Source organism: Phodopus roborovskii, unplaced genomic scaffold (genome assembly GCF_943737965.1).
Source record: "Phodopus roborovskii unplaced genomic scaffold, PHOROB, whole genome shotgun sequence".
In the NCBI taxonomy this organism is placed as follows: Eukaryota; Metazoa; Chordata; class Mammalia; order Rodentia; family Cricetidae; genus Phodopus; species Phodopus roborovskii.
This window is the reverse complement of record NW_026126482.1, coordinates 14,917,768-14,932,180: the sequence shown is the minus strand read 5'-3', so window position 1 is coordinate 14,932,180 and position 14,413 is coordinate 14,917,768. Positions and strand designations below refer to the sequence as shown.

The window sequence follows — 14,413 nt, the reverse complement described above, 5'->3', positions numbered from 1 at the left end:
ATCATATGCAGGTCTTAGGGAGGGTAGAATAAAAATTAAATATCTGGATAATGGGCACCAAACCCAATGAAAACTAACTTGAAAATATGGAAGAAATGGCTCTTTTATGAGTAAAGTATAAATGACATGTCAACAGCAGAAGTAGAGAGTTCCAGTCTTTCTCTGTCCCTCCTGCCAGCTCCCAAATAACCACACGGAGACTTCTCATTAATTCTTATGAATGCTCAGCCATAGCTTAGGCTTGTTCCTCGCTAGTTCTTGTAACTTAAATTAACCCATATCTTTTTATCTACGCTCTTTTGCGTGGCCCAGTTACCTCTGTACTGCCCATCTTGCTTCCTCTGCGGCTGGCTGGTGCCTCCTTCCTCTTTCCAGAGCTCTCTCTGTCTGGAAATCCCACCTATACCTCCTGCCTAGCTTTCGGAAGTTTAGCTTTTTATTAAACCAATCACAGTGACACATCTTCACTCAGTGTAAAGGAATATTACAAAATACCAGGCTGTTCCGGAACTGGCTCTATAGACCAGGCAGACCTGGAGCTCAGAGTTCTCTGCCTGTCTCTGCCTCCCAAGTGCTGAGATTAAAGGTGTGCATCACCACTTCAGCTCCCAGCCAGTTGGATATTTGCTAGAGTTTTTGTTGTTGCTTTTTGAAAAAAATTTAACAATTGATTGGAACAAGGTGGGAAGCTAAGTCTTCCTTGCACGTATCAGGTTGTACTAGTTTCATTTGCTTCAGGATGTGAAGCTGCAAAGAGGGCTTTTCACCCATCCTTCAATTTGAGACACAGTGAGTGTGATCCCTATTTTCCCTGTTTTTTTTTTTTTTTCTTCTAAATGCAAGCTGGCTAATGTCATCCTTTCTGTTCCATTCCATCTTTATGTGTTCGTTACCATATATTAATTATAAAAAACATCTACTTTAAAGACTGGCATACTTGATGGGCAAATGAAAAATGTCACTACCTTGCTGGCTAAGAACAACTAATTCATTCCATCCCATGGTGGCAGGAAGCTGCCAGGCTGCCTGCCAGTGATATTACGTGGAAACATAAGTCTACGTGGTCTTGGCACAGTGGGTTTTTTTTTTTTTTTTTTTTTTTTGGCCATTTTTTGTGTGCTCTAAACCTATGATTTAATATGAGTTTATCACTTTAGAAATCATTTTGAAATGAACGCTTCTTCAGAAAATGAGCTAAAAAGGATCAAGTTACATGAAAATTAAACGATCAAATTTCATTTTTTTCCGTGAAGGTGGTGATGGATGTGTAATTTTCAAATCCACTGAAGCAGCATCAGTGTCAACATCAAAAGTTTATAACTGTTTTAACAATCCTTTGCCTTAGCCAGATAATCATGGTGTTTACCTTTAATGCCAACACTCTAGAGGCAGAGGCAGGCAGATCACGGGTTCCAGGACAGCCTGGCCTACAGAATGAGTTCCAGGACAGCCAGGGCTACACAAAGAAACCCTATCTTAAAAACAAACAAACAAACAAACAAACAAAAACAGAACAAAACAAAAGCAAAAAGAATCCTTTGCCCCCCCCCCCCCCCCCAGTGTGAACCTATAAGCTGAAGGAATTCGTCTATGTTTCCTGTGGTTGTTGACTGCTATGACTTTTCTAAATCGATTTTGCCCATTTGAATGTGATGCTTTCTTTATACATGTTTGAGAAATGAAATGTTAGCTGTTGATGTAGCTGGCTCCAACAGAACTTAGGAAAATCTTTCTTAGTATCATTGTGAATTGTCTTAAGTTTGATTTAAAAGTGTTTTTGTTTTGTTTTTTGAGACAGGGTTTCTCTGTAGCTTTGGAGCATGTCCTGGAACTCTGACAACTAAGCTGGCCTTGAACTCACAGAGATCTGCCTCCCAAGTGCTACAATTAAAGGCTTGTGCCACCACTGCCTGGCCTGACTTAAAAGTTTATCGTGACAAATTTTCTTTTTGAGATAAGGTCTTGCTTGCTGTGTAGCCTAGCCTGGACTTGATCTCATGATGTTATTGCCTCAGTCACTTGAATGCTGGATTTATAGGTGTCTACCACTATACCTGTCAAGACTTAATTTAAATAAAAAGATAAATATTGAATGTATGTGGGGAAGGGTGTGAATGTGGAGGTCAGAAGACAACTTGTGGGAGTCAGCGTTCTGTCTTTCAGCCATGCAGGTTCCAGGGATCAAATACAGTGTTGGCAACAGATACTTCTGTACCTCTTGATAGCCCATTCAGTCTTTTCTTATGGCAGACTACAAGATTTTATAACATCACCTATTATACAGTGCCTACTATAAAATATGATACATATTATTGTTGTTTTATACTTACATAGACTGATAATTATATTTAATTTATTAGATTCAGGGAAAATTTTTCTGTTTTTCCTTTTTAGTTTTTGTTTGTTTGTTTGCTTTAAGATAGGGATGTTATTATGTAGCTCTGGCTAGCTTCAAACACGTGGCAATCCTCCTGCCTCAGTCCCCTAAATGCTGGCATTGCAAGTATCTGCCTGGAAAACTTTAAATTTGCTTTGGATTCCATTGGGTATCGCTTTTCTATGACCAAATACATTACAAGTTAATATATTTTAACCATCAGTCAAGATTTTGGCATGGCTTTTCTTTGGGAAGATCTGAAATTCAGACTAAGAAAGAATGCTTTATTAGGATGCTGGTCCTAGGATGAGGCTGCTGAGCAATTTATAAACCATGCTCAACACTCAGAAAGATAAAAAGACTTTCCGATTATGGTGTTTAGATTTGCTTCTGAGATGTATCCGTGGGCTATTTATTTCCCTAGTCTAAATGAGGCAGTTCTTTCACAGATACACGAGAGTTTCCTTCTTCCTACCTAGCAAGGACTGCTGTATCTCTGGGCTCGTTTCTAACCCCTTCTTTCCTTCCCTTTTTCACTTCCCCCGTTGATGTGTATCATTGACTCAGTTCCTATTCTGTACCAGCCAGGACCACAGTGTACAGCTGAGCATTGCACCATCCTGCTGTGCTAGAGGCTGACATTCTGCCCCTCCCCATCTCCCCAGAATCTGGAGAGTTTCTGTTTCATGGGGCACTGTGCTAGCAACTTCACTGATCTCTCATTTACTTTTGCAACAGCCTATACATTGTACGCCATACTTTCAGAAAGTATTTTATTGTGTGTGTGTGAATGTTCTGTCTGCATGTATGTCTGTGTATGACAGGCATGCAGTGCCCTTGGAAGCCAGAAGTACGCCATACTTTCAGAAAGTATTTTATTGTGTGTGTGTGAATGTTCTGTCTGCATGTATGTCTGTGTATGACAGGCATGCAGTGCCCTTGGAAGCCAGAAGAGGAGGTCTGATCCTCTTGGGACTGTAGTTACAGACAGTTGGGAGCTGCCATGTGGGTGCTGGGAATTGAGCCTGGTCCTCTGGAAGAGCAGCCAGTGCTCTTAACCACTAGACCACTTTCCAGCCTCTCATCCTTCTTAGTATTAGATGAAAAAGCTGTCTGATGGGTGCAAAAGTTGGATTATGTTAAATAGCTTGTGGGAAATCACACGGCTATTAAAAGTAAGCCTTAGAGTGTGAGGGTCAGAAGCCTGTGATTCCCTCACAGTATGTGGACTTCAACTGTAGCCACTGCCTAAACGAATTAGTTCCTAACTGGCGTTCTACTCAGTCAGTCCTCTTTGGATAGCCCACTAGACGGTGCTTGCACTTGGCCTAGAGGTTCGTGAGATCCTGCAGGATTGAAGTTGGGTCTTCATCGGCTTCCTTTCCACTCCTCTTCACCACTCCCCACCCCCAGCTACACCAGCAGCCCAGGCTCTGCTTTCTCTCATCGCCTACATCCAAATAGATGGCCAATTCTACCAGTTCTGCTTCTGAAGCCTCTTTCCATTTGCCCCTCAGCTCTCCTTTCATCCTAAACACACTGGCTCTGTCTACATTATGAAGAGCCTCCCTAAAATCTCGAGTCTAAGTCTAACTTCACCCCACTAGCTGCCTGCTCTGCCTGGCTCGGTCTTCTCCACATCTCCTTCTAAGCTATTTCAAGACCCAGTTTGAAACCATGACTTGAAAGACATATTCCTTGATTCTCCCCAGTGCCCTTCCTTCGGTGAGATGGTTTCTGTATGTCACCACGGCACGTGGTCTTCAAGTATGTCATGTGGTCATGATGTCCTACTAAATGGTATGCTTGTCTTACTCTCTGCCCTGGATTGAGAGGTCTCTAAGGACAGGGTTGCTATCTCACTTACCTTTATCTTTCTAGCTCCAGGCAGCTTATCTGAGAGATCAATAAACACTGGAAGGGGTGAACATTCACCCACAGACTCCTTAGGCAGATCGGAAAGAGTCTTTGCACATTACCATAACTTTCAGAGTGTTTAGTATTAAATTTTGACTGCGATGTTTGTAAACTCACATGGTTGAAAATAACCCATGGAGATGTGATTCAGTTCTGTTTAAAAAAAAAAAATAAACAACAAATCTTTGTGTCCCAAGGCAGCACGGTTGTTGCCTAACCTGCATTTTCATTCATATAGGCAGTGGCATCTTCCCCGGGTCCTGCTGATAAGAGCCAGCACCTTAATTGCATGGTGATGTCAAAGTGGACTCCTTGGAGCTATGGCTTGAGGCTCAGAAGATTGGCATCAGCACTAAAGAATGAACTGGCCTGTCTGGATGTGCTCTGCTTATCTTTCCCGTCTCCTGTCCATCAGGAATGGCTACTTTCTGGGGGTTGGTTGTTTGGGACCCTAAGCCCCACTTAGTCTAAAGCCAGCTGTTCCTCTCAGTTCGGTAATAGACATCTTTCTCGATAGTACAGATTTTGATCTTATTACAATGGTGGTCTCGATTGAGCAGCCACTTAAAGACATCGTCTTTAAACTTAAAGTAGTTAGGACTTTGCAAACTCAAAACATCTCCTTTGGCTGTATAATTTTAGATCTCTATTATGTATTCTCTTACTGTCTCTTCTGCAGACCCCCTCCCTCTTTCTCTAGCACTCCCCTCTCCCCCCACCTCTCTCTCTCTCTCTCTCTCTCATACACACACACACACACACACACACACACACTCACACACTCACACACTCACAGTCTTCTGCTAAGTCACCATATACATTCACCTGTCCCAGAAAGCCCCTGTGAGCCCATGCTGACCGTAGCAGCTACAGTAAACAAGGTAGCACAGAGCCCACAGACAGAAGAAGGATCTTTTAAACCCGCAAGGTTCAACAGGTCTGGGCCTGTTCTGGTGACCTATGGAGGTTGGCAGTGAGATTGTCTATTAAAAACACAGTATTAAGCAGATGTCCGCAGTCGTGGCACACTACTCCTGTTTCTGGATTAGCTGTTAGACTGTCATTAAGCAGAGTACAACTAGTTACATTACTGGCGCGTGCTTTTCCACATTTGTTGACAAAGCACTTGAAGTGAAATCATTGTAAGTAAACCAAAACCTCTCCTAACTTGATTTGCTCATATCAGATGCACATGGACAGACACAGGTACGCACTGAGTTTTGAGAAGATGCGTTGGGGTAGAGTTTGGAGAAGGCAAATCAGGGCTGTTAAAAGTAGCAGAGGAAAAGTGGCCTGTGATGATTTGCACAGAGAGGCAGCAAGCGCAAAGGCTGGGGTGCCGCTTGCCGGTGGGCTGTTGCCCGCACCAGCTCGGGATTCCCGCGGCAGCACCAGGTCCCAACCATTGAGCCACTACCCTGCGCTCTGCCTGCATGGGATCGGACAGGGTTAAGGCCATCACCTGCAGTCGAAGTGCAACCCAGATGGGAAGTAGGAAGTGCGGCGCCGAGCTTCCTGTATAAATAAACGCTCTGGCTGCTGCGCCCCAAGCTGCTGGCTGGTTCTGCAAGGTTCCTGCCTGTCAAGACAAGGAGGCGGAGAGGAACTCCTCCTCTTCCCGAGCTGTAGGTCTGGGCGTGGAGTCCTGTGGCAATCCTGCAAAAGTGTAAAGCTGTCAGCCAGGCGGAGCACGCAGGGAGAGGGGAGAGAATGAGAGAGCCCCTCCTTCCCGGTGTGCCAGCTGCCCCGGCTGCCCCAGGCTGGACCTGCTAGAGAGAATCCAGCAGCCTGAAGACCTCAGCCCCAGCCAGGTAGGTCTAGAAGGGGTGCTTGTGCGCAGGATGCAGGCGGTGCAAGCCAGGAAGGCTGTTTGCTTAAGATACCGAGAGGGACGGGACTGAGGCTATCCGGTGGTTTTTGCTAAATTCTATTTCCAGGGCTTAAGCCATGCAAAACTGCATGTATTCTGAGTGCCTCAAACACCTGTTAACTTTAAAAAAAAAGTGCCTTTGTAAAGGTCAAAACAAATTAGTTTCATTTCTAATAAAATGCTCTTTATAGAATGTATCATAGATTACATATTGGACCAGTTCTCTGGCGTGTCTTGAGTAGAGACTGACAGTTGGCATTGTCTTGGCTGTGTTATTTGAAAATGCACGGTGATATGTTGACACACAGAGCTATGAATAATATGTCACGTTAACGGCGGAGTCTGGGCTGAACATTATAGTGATTGTTTTTATCAGGTAATTGCTGATAGAAGAGAGAGAGAGAGGCTCTGCCCTGTTTTTAAGTTGATGTTAAAATGAAAGTGATCCTGTTTTCACAGGGGAAAGGTATCGTGACTAGCCCCTTCCAGAACCCCTTCCTGACGAGGTCCCTCATGATGCACACCCCCTTTTACACTTTCGATGTCTTAGAGTGCAGTTCCCTGTATGTTTCCACTGGGTCTGTCACTTGCTTCTTGCTTTCTGCCCCACGTACCTTACCAAAACATGAGCTGGACGTCCAAACACGACTATCAGGGTTTTTGGTTAGGCATTTTTGACGTTGATTTGAACCTGGGGAGGTAGGAACCAAAGGATAGTGTCCTCAGCATTTCCGAAGCAGTGGATGAGGGGTGTCTCTGCCCAGAAGCAAAACAAATGAACTTTGAGATGACTCAGGTTTTAGGGTGTGGGTGAAAGGCAGAAGGAGTCCAGCCAGTCTTCACTGGGTTGCTGGCAGTTAAAATATCTGCCTCAGCTTTCCCTGAGGTGAGCCTTTTGGTCTCTGCTTCCATTCATATCTGATTCCTTGCTGGTTTTCCCTCCTTCTTACTGGGTCTTTGTAAACCTCGCTTTTTTTTTTTCTTCTTTTTTTTTCTTCTTTTTTCCCCATGGACATCAGACCCTTAAGTATTTCTGAAACTACCTTGAAGAGAAAGAGAGGGAGGAAGGAAAGGGATCCAAAGCAGATCCACAAAACCACCGCGAGACAGCTGTATTATGACATCCAAGGCTACCCGTTCATCCATCTCCTGTCCTTGGGTACCTTTGGTTGGCATTTCCTGGTTTGGAGTGGACATCAAGTTGGATGGATGGAGGGAGAAGGAGGATAGAGAGAAGGGGAGGGGGAGAGAATTCTGTTTCCAAAGTACCTTCTAAGTGCCGTCTGGAGGAGTGAAAATAACAAGATTTATATGTGCAGTGAATGTAAAAAAGATGTCAAGTAGCAGAATTGGCCTGCTTGGCTTTTTATTTAAAATAAACAGCAAGAGAAAACTTGACCTAAAATCCCCCAGGCCAATCACCCTAGATAACTCAGGCCTGCAGTGTGAGGCTTGAGTGTGGTCAAACATGGACCATTTACCCAGGGCTTTACAAATATTTACAGTCATCGATGCCAAATATCTTTGTGCTGAGCCCCGAAGAATATTCTCTGCGTTCAAAAGCCCCATTCTCATGAATGGGTCTCAGTTCACTGGCAGTTTTAAAGGCATCCAAATCCCTAAACTAGGTCAGTGTAAGACATGTCTTTTAAAAAAAAAACAATCAGTTTTGGGATCTCAGATTATGAACATTTTGTGTGTGTGTGTGTGTGTGTGTGTGTGTGTGTGTGTGGTCAAACTGTACAAGCAAAGGGGAAAGTATTCTCTCTCTAGAAAGAAAAAAGTTTATTTTATCTACCGAGCAAGATGATTAAGCTTCCTGGAAAACATCTTTCTTTTTCAACAGTGTGAATACTTTTAATCAGAAGGGGAAAAATGTACTTGAAATTTCTTTCTGGAAAAATTGTTTCAATATTTTACAAGCCTGCGAACAGTTAGACACACTGCAAATTGTTTCTCCGACATTCCCGAGAGCCCAGCCTTCTGCGTGTCCCCAGCTCTGACAAGGCCTTGTGTCCCCTTAGGCAGATAGCAGTTGGGAATCACGCTGCCCTCTGAGGCAGCTGTAGGAGCAAAGTACAAACTCCTGAGGACTGACTCTGCTTTGGATGTCGTGGAAGGGGACCAGACTGTCACACAAGCCATGTCTGACACTTTAAGGGGATTATCTGAAGCTGCTGCTCCTCAGTCTAGAAACATTTCTTCTAGAGATTTCTACCTCAACATGTAGATGCTCCCTAGTTTTACTAACTTATCAATGTCATTGCTTCTGAATTATTAGAGTGAATGTGGATGAGAACCAGGCCTTTAATATATAGTTGTAAAATTTTTGTGTTGTTGAGTGACTCTTTCCAAGGTTCTATGCTAAATGCTGGGGATATAAAGATGTGCTTGTTAGGTGTGGTGGCCTTTGTCTTGAAGGAATTGTTGTTAGTTTGGAACTAGTTGGATAAGGTGGCAGCTTTTAGTTTATGTTGTCTTAGCAGAATATGGAAACTATTTTGATGCTTTTCATTTCATTTCATTTCAAACATGCCTCTTTGTTGTTTTTTGATACTGTCTTCCTGATGGCACTCGAGACTTATATAATAAGTTAGAGAGCTACGATCGCACCTATATTTGTTTGTTAGAATTTTACAGTGCAGAGGTTTAAACCTAAGGCCTCATACATGATAGTCTGGTTCTCTACCCCTGAGATACACCCTCATCCTTGAACATTTAATTTCTTTTTTTTAAAAAAATGCATTACATTGATTGATTGATTGTGTGTATGGAGGTAAAGGGCAATTTTCAGGACCTTTCACCTTGTGGGTTGTGGGGATCAAACTCCTGTAGTCAGAACTGGCAGTAACTGCCTTCACAGCCAAGCTACCTCTCTCCTCTATTTTAAATGTTTTCACTTATTTTCTTCTTTAGGTGAACTGTTAATTTTGGACTAACATTTTTTTTTCCAGTTGAATGTGGCATTTGCTATTAACTAGTCATGGAGTAGTTTTAAACCTGATGTATCACACTTCAGTAGTTATTAAAAACAGGAAACTTGGAGACTGGGGGACAGGATGACTAAATGGTTAAGAAGATGTAGGACCCTGGCTCTAACTCCATTTTGGGGATCTGATGCCCTCTTATGGCTTCTGTGGACATCAGTCATGTATGCAGTATACACACATACATGCAGACAAAGCAGTCATTACACATAAAATAAGTAAGTCTGAAAAACACAGTAAACAAAACAGAAAACTACATTTCAGAGAGTAAAAGTAACCAGCACCCCTCCAAGATGGGATGAACAGCTTCTTGGGTGTAATTGGATTCTGTTTTCCTTCCTTATTATTAAAATACCTAATCTATTTGATGTACATGTGCCTGTGTGAGTTTGGGTGTATCATGTATGTGCAGGTGCCCTTAGAGGGGAGGGGATATCAGATCCTTTGGAGCTGGAGTTATAGATGGTTGTGAGTCACCTACTGTGGATTCTGGGAACTGATCCAGGGTCCTTTGCAAGAGCAGTAAGGACATGTAATTGCTGAGCCATCTCTCCAGTCCCCAGTTCCCTTAAGTGGAAAACACCACTTAAATCAAGCGCATGCCTTACATTCATAGCAAGAGGTCCTGTGACTGGTCATATTGATTAGGGACATGCTGTGGGAGGCTCACATCCCCTAAAGCCATGAGTTCAAATTGGCGCCTTCCGTCAACTTTTTCCTTGGGAAGTCGAAATGAGATAATTCATGCTGCCTCTCTTTCATGGACTTCTGGCTGTGATCATAAACCCACAAGTTTTCTCGTATGTGTGTTTATGTGGTACAGTCTCCTGAGAACCTCCCCATCTAGCCTCCTTCTGCACAGAGTGTGGATCCTGTTGCCTAATAGGTATGCCATTTGGTCCTTGGTGGCTCAACTTTGTTTTCAACATTATGGACCCTGGTTATGAGATTATTTGGGAAGGGCATGCAAAAATATATGCCCTGCATCTTCTTCTGTGTGTGAGGCAACCAACTCTACTTCACTTCCAAGCTGCTCTCACGAAAACTTGTTTCTAATTAAAATATCTGTGGGAGCTTACAGCTTTTACAGGAGAAGGTAATATTTACCTATGCTTTTATTCGCTTGGAGAAAAGCCTTTTGGTTTAGATGTTCATACTTTGGTGACTGTGGTTTCCTGGTAATGTCCTGGTCCTAGAAGTCAGCCTGGCTCTTGTTCTGTTGGGCTCTCTGAACACCAGGTCTCCTTGATCCGCTGATTACATTATTGTCCAACCCGCCTGTTAGAGGCATTCCTTCCTGCTTGGGGCTTTGTTGTTGTGCCAGGCAAAGGGAAGAAAATTATTCGGTGGGGCTGGATGAATAATTGTGGGGGGTGAGAGAACCAACGCTTAAAGAAAGGGGTGGGCAGGACACGGTGGTGGTGAGGAGGGATCCACCCTGGTGAGTGTAAAACCACAGTGCCAAGAACCGTGAGCTGCAGCTCTTATATCCAACCCCACCTTCTTTGATAAGTTTGTATTGTTAGGAAAGCTGGAATGGATTTCTACTTCTTGAACATGACCTTGGAGTATAAAGACAGCGTGGAACAAAGACAAGAAAAAGGAACCAAGTTTTTTAGAAAAGGGAACAGGGTTTTATAAAGGATAAAACTAGACATCCCAGATGTACTATGCTCAAGTGGATTCAGGGTTAGCATCTCATGATATATATATGTCATGCTTTCAATTCTCTTCCAATATTTATTTTGTAGAGAAAACATTTTTAAAGTTAGGTTTCACTAAAATAGTTTCCTGCACTTTATTCATAAGGGAATTTTAAATAGCAAACATATATGTATATACATATATATGTATATGTATACTATATATATATATATATATATATATATATATATATATATATTTTTTTTTTTTTTTAAATAGGCATTGCTGAGATTAGGACACCCCTGGTGGGACTGGGGATACAGCTCAGTTGATGGAGTGCTTGCCTAGTTTTCATGAACCTCTGGCTCAGTTCATGCACCACCTAACACCAGGTATGGTGGTGTTTGCATAGAATTCTTGTACTCAAGAGGTAGATGCAGGACAGTGATGAAGCTCAAAGCCATCCTAAGGGCTTCATGTGACACTGCCCCCTCCCCAAAGAGGTCCCCATTCCTTCTTCCTCATGTCCTTCCTTCCTCTCCGCCTACCAAAAAGAGGACAGTGACAGAGTTATACCTAAATAATGGCACTTCCATCCAAGGCCTGCCTGCTGTGCCCGTGGTGGTGGTCCCACGGATCATAATGAAGTGAACACATTCCTAATGCCCAGTGAGCACCACAGTAAGTGCCTTATGTATTGTGACAATTCTTGTGTAAATGAAGGCACTTGTGTAAATGAAATACCTGTTGCACAGCAGTACAGACCATATAATTATATATAACATGCCATAGTTGATGATAATACGCAACAACGGTACTGATTTGTGTTATATTTTGTTTTATTATTATCTGGGTCTATTACCTGTGGTGATATATTATTTATGATTACACTGTGTATTTGAAAAGCATCCTCTGTGAGGCATCATGCCACATTTCACAGGTAGCAGCCTCTCATGAGAGGCTCATTGTGTTCACCATGTCTCTTATTACAGCAAGAGGCCAGGCCGAGTGACTGACCCACATCCTCTCAGTTAGTGTCGCACACTATGGTGCTCACACAGTGACCACATCTCTCCAGCTGTGAAACAGTGCGTGCCTGAGTTCACACCTCACTGCCATTCCAGAAGATTGTGGTCTTATTTCTATCCTTGGAACTGTTGACATAAAGATCTAAAGACCCAGGAACTGTGGGCTTAGGGGGTCTGATCTTTGTCTCTCCATTTCTCTGGGTGAAGCTATGAAATCGTGGAGAGGAGACAAAGTCCTTCTGTACAAGGCACAGTGATAAGCCACATTTCTCAGCACCTCTGCCTCGAGGCTGCGGGGATGGATATTCGTCCCATTGCATCTAAGAACTAAATGTTTCCTGGACGTGCTGGCCCCAGTAAAGACTCCCCTATCTCTGTTATCAGTAACGGCCGGGTCCATTATGAGGGACACCTCGTTTGTGCTCCCTGGCCTTGAACACCATCCCCTTAGAGGCAGTTGCAAAGACATGGACTGTGTAAGCTTCACGAGTTGTGTTTCTCTGGATACAAATGGGTCTGCCTGTGACCCATCTGTTCTTGCTGTCATGGGGCAACTGGTAGTGATGCTACTGATATGCACGGGTTCATCTTGTTCTTGAATGATCAGAATACTGGTCAGAGAGCCAAGCAGGAAAGAGAAGCACACTGGCTAGTGTGGAGGGCTGTGGGAGCCCTTCCTCCCTTAGCCCCTTCGCTGTCCTTGCTGCTGCTCTAGCTTTGTCCCCAGTGACTACAGCTGCCTGCCTTCCACTCAACACTGGGTTTAGAGTGCAGCCTCAGCAAATGGCCAATGGCAGCAGTTTACTAGCCTTAGCCAGTACCATGTAAGCCACCAATAGATCCTGTTAAAAAACACGAACCAGTCTGGGCTGGAGAGGTGGCTCAGAGGTTAAGAGTGCTGGCTGCTCTTCCTGAGGTCCCGAGTTCAATTCCCAGCAACCACAAGATGGCTCACAACCATCCACGGTGAGATCTGGTGCCTATAGGGATTCATGTAGACAGAACACTGTATATATAGTAAATAAATAAATCTTTAAAAAACAAAACAAACAAAACAAAAAACCACGAACCAGTCACTAAATAAACCACTCAACTGGGCAGCAATGCAAAGATCAACACAGAACAGTCAGCCTCCGTATCCTCAGGTTCCAGATCTGTGGATTTTCTGTGGATTTGATGGTGGATTAAAAGTGGCCTGGGAAAGTTGGCTCAGCAGTTAAGAGCAATCGTTGCTCTTGCAGAAGACCAGAGTCACCACCACATCAAGAAGAACACTTGTAGCTCTAGCTCCAGGGCATCCAATGCCCTCTTCCGGCTCCTGTAGGCACGTCCACACACATGATACACACACACACACATACATATGCATGGCTAATGATGAGAAAAGAAGACAACTTAAAGGGTATTCGGAAAGGGACAGCAAAATGGCTTAGTTAATAAAGGCTCTCAGTGCTGCCAAGGCTGGCAGCCTGAGTTTGATCCCTGGGACCTACACGGTGGAAGGAGAAAACTGCTACCTGCAAGTCACCCTCTCGTTCTCCCATGTGCACCGCAGCATGTCTGTGCCCCTCCATCCCGTGAGAAATAACTGCTAAAAAGAGAAAAAAGTTAACTCCAAAAAAATAGTTGCATGTGCATTAAGCCTATACAGGTTTTTCCTAAACAGTACAATATGACTATTCATATGGCTTTTCTATTGTGTTAGATACTATTTAAGGCATTGGTTATGTGCCATTTTATGTAAAATGTGTGCATCTATGAGTTTTGGCACCCGAGGGGAGGGTGTTCTGAACCAAGTGAATACCAAGGGATAGCCACGCAGTGTTGTGCTTAGCTGGTATTGGAAGAGATTTCTTAACGAGGCAGAGGTGAGAGCTTCTGATTGCTGCTGTTTCCCATTCTACTAGTTCTACTAGGGTAAAGAAAGCCCCGAGACTCCCCATTACACAGACTGGCACCTGAACGGTACCACCCCATGGTCTGCCCTTCCTGGAGCCTTCCCTCGGAAACTCCCTCCTGTAGCTGTGTGTCCAGCCTCTCACAGGATGGGCTGGGATCTTTCAAGGTCACATCAACATTTTGAGGTCATTCTTCCTGCTTTGCCCTTGCCCTCAGGTCACTGTAGTGAAGCTAGGGATTAAGATCTCAGCACAGCCTAGCTGGACCATTACTAGACTCCTGGCTCATCAGTTAATATTCATCTGGTTCACTTTGCTGGTGTTCTCTTTTGCTCAGTCTCTGCAATTGTGCTCTGTCCATTCCTGTAAATGTTTTGCAAGGAGCTAAGACAATGTAGAGAAATTCCCAAATAACTATAATTAGTACTGTAATCAAATGCTTTACCTTCCAATTAGATTATCTTGTACACACACACACACACACACACACACACCCATAACTGCTTTGACTCTGGGTAGTCAAACAGGCACAAACTACATAAGTTAAAAATACTCTGCATGTCGGCTCTCACCACCCTCGGAGTTTCAGGAGCAGATTGCTTTTTCAGGCCTCCAGCGGAATATGGAAATTCCTCATGCATGCCGTGCTTCTAGCTTCTAGTCTCAAGTATTCCTTCCTTTGGCAAGCCTAA

At 43.7% G+C, this 14,413-nt stretch overlaps 1 protein-coding gene across 1 annotated transcript in view; it reads left to right on the top strand.

Moving 5' to 3' along the window:
- Positions 1 to 5,756: 5,756 nt before the first annotated feature.
- The window catches only part of Rnf144b (ring finger protein 144B), a 62,198-nt gene continuing 53,541 nt past the window's right edge, over positions 5,757 to 14,413 (top strand). The window contains exon 1 of the mRNA XM_051194325.1: positions 5,757 to 6,105. The gene's annotated coding sequence lies outside the window, so the exon portion shown is untranslated. The remainder of the gene's footprint in view (positions 6,106 to 14,413) is intronic.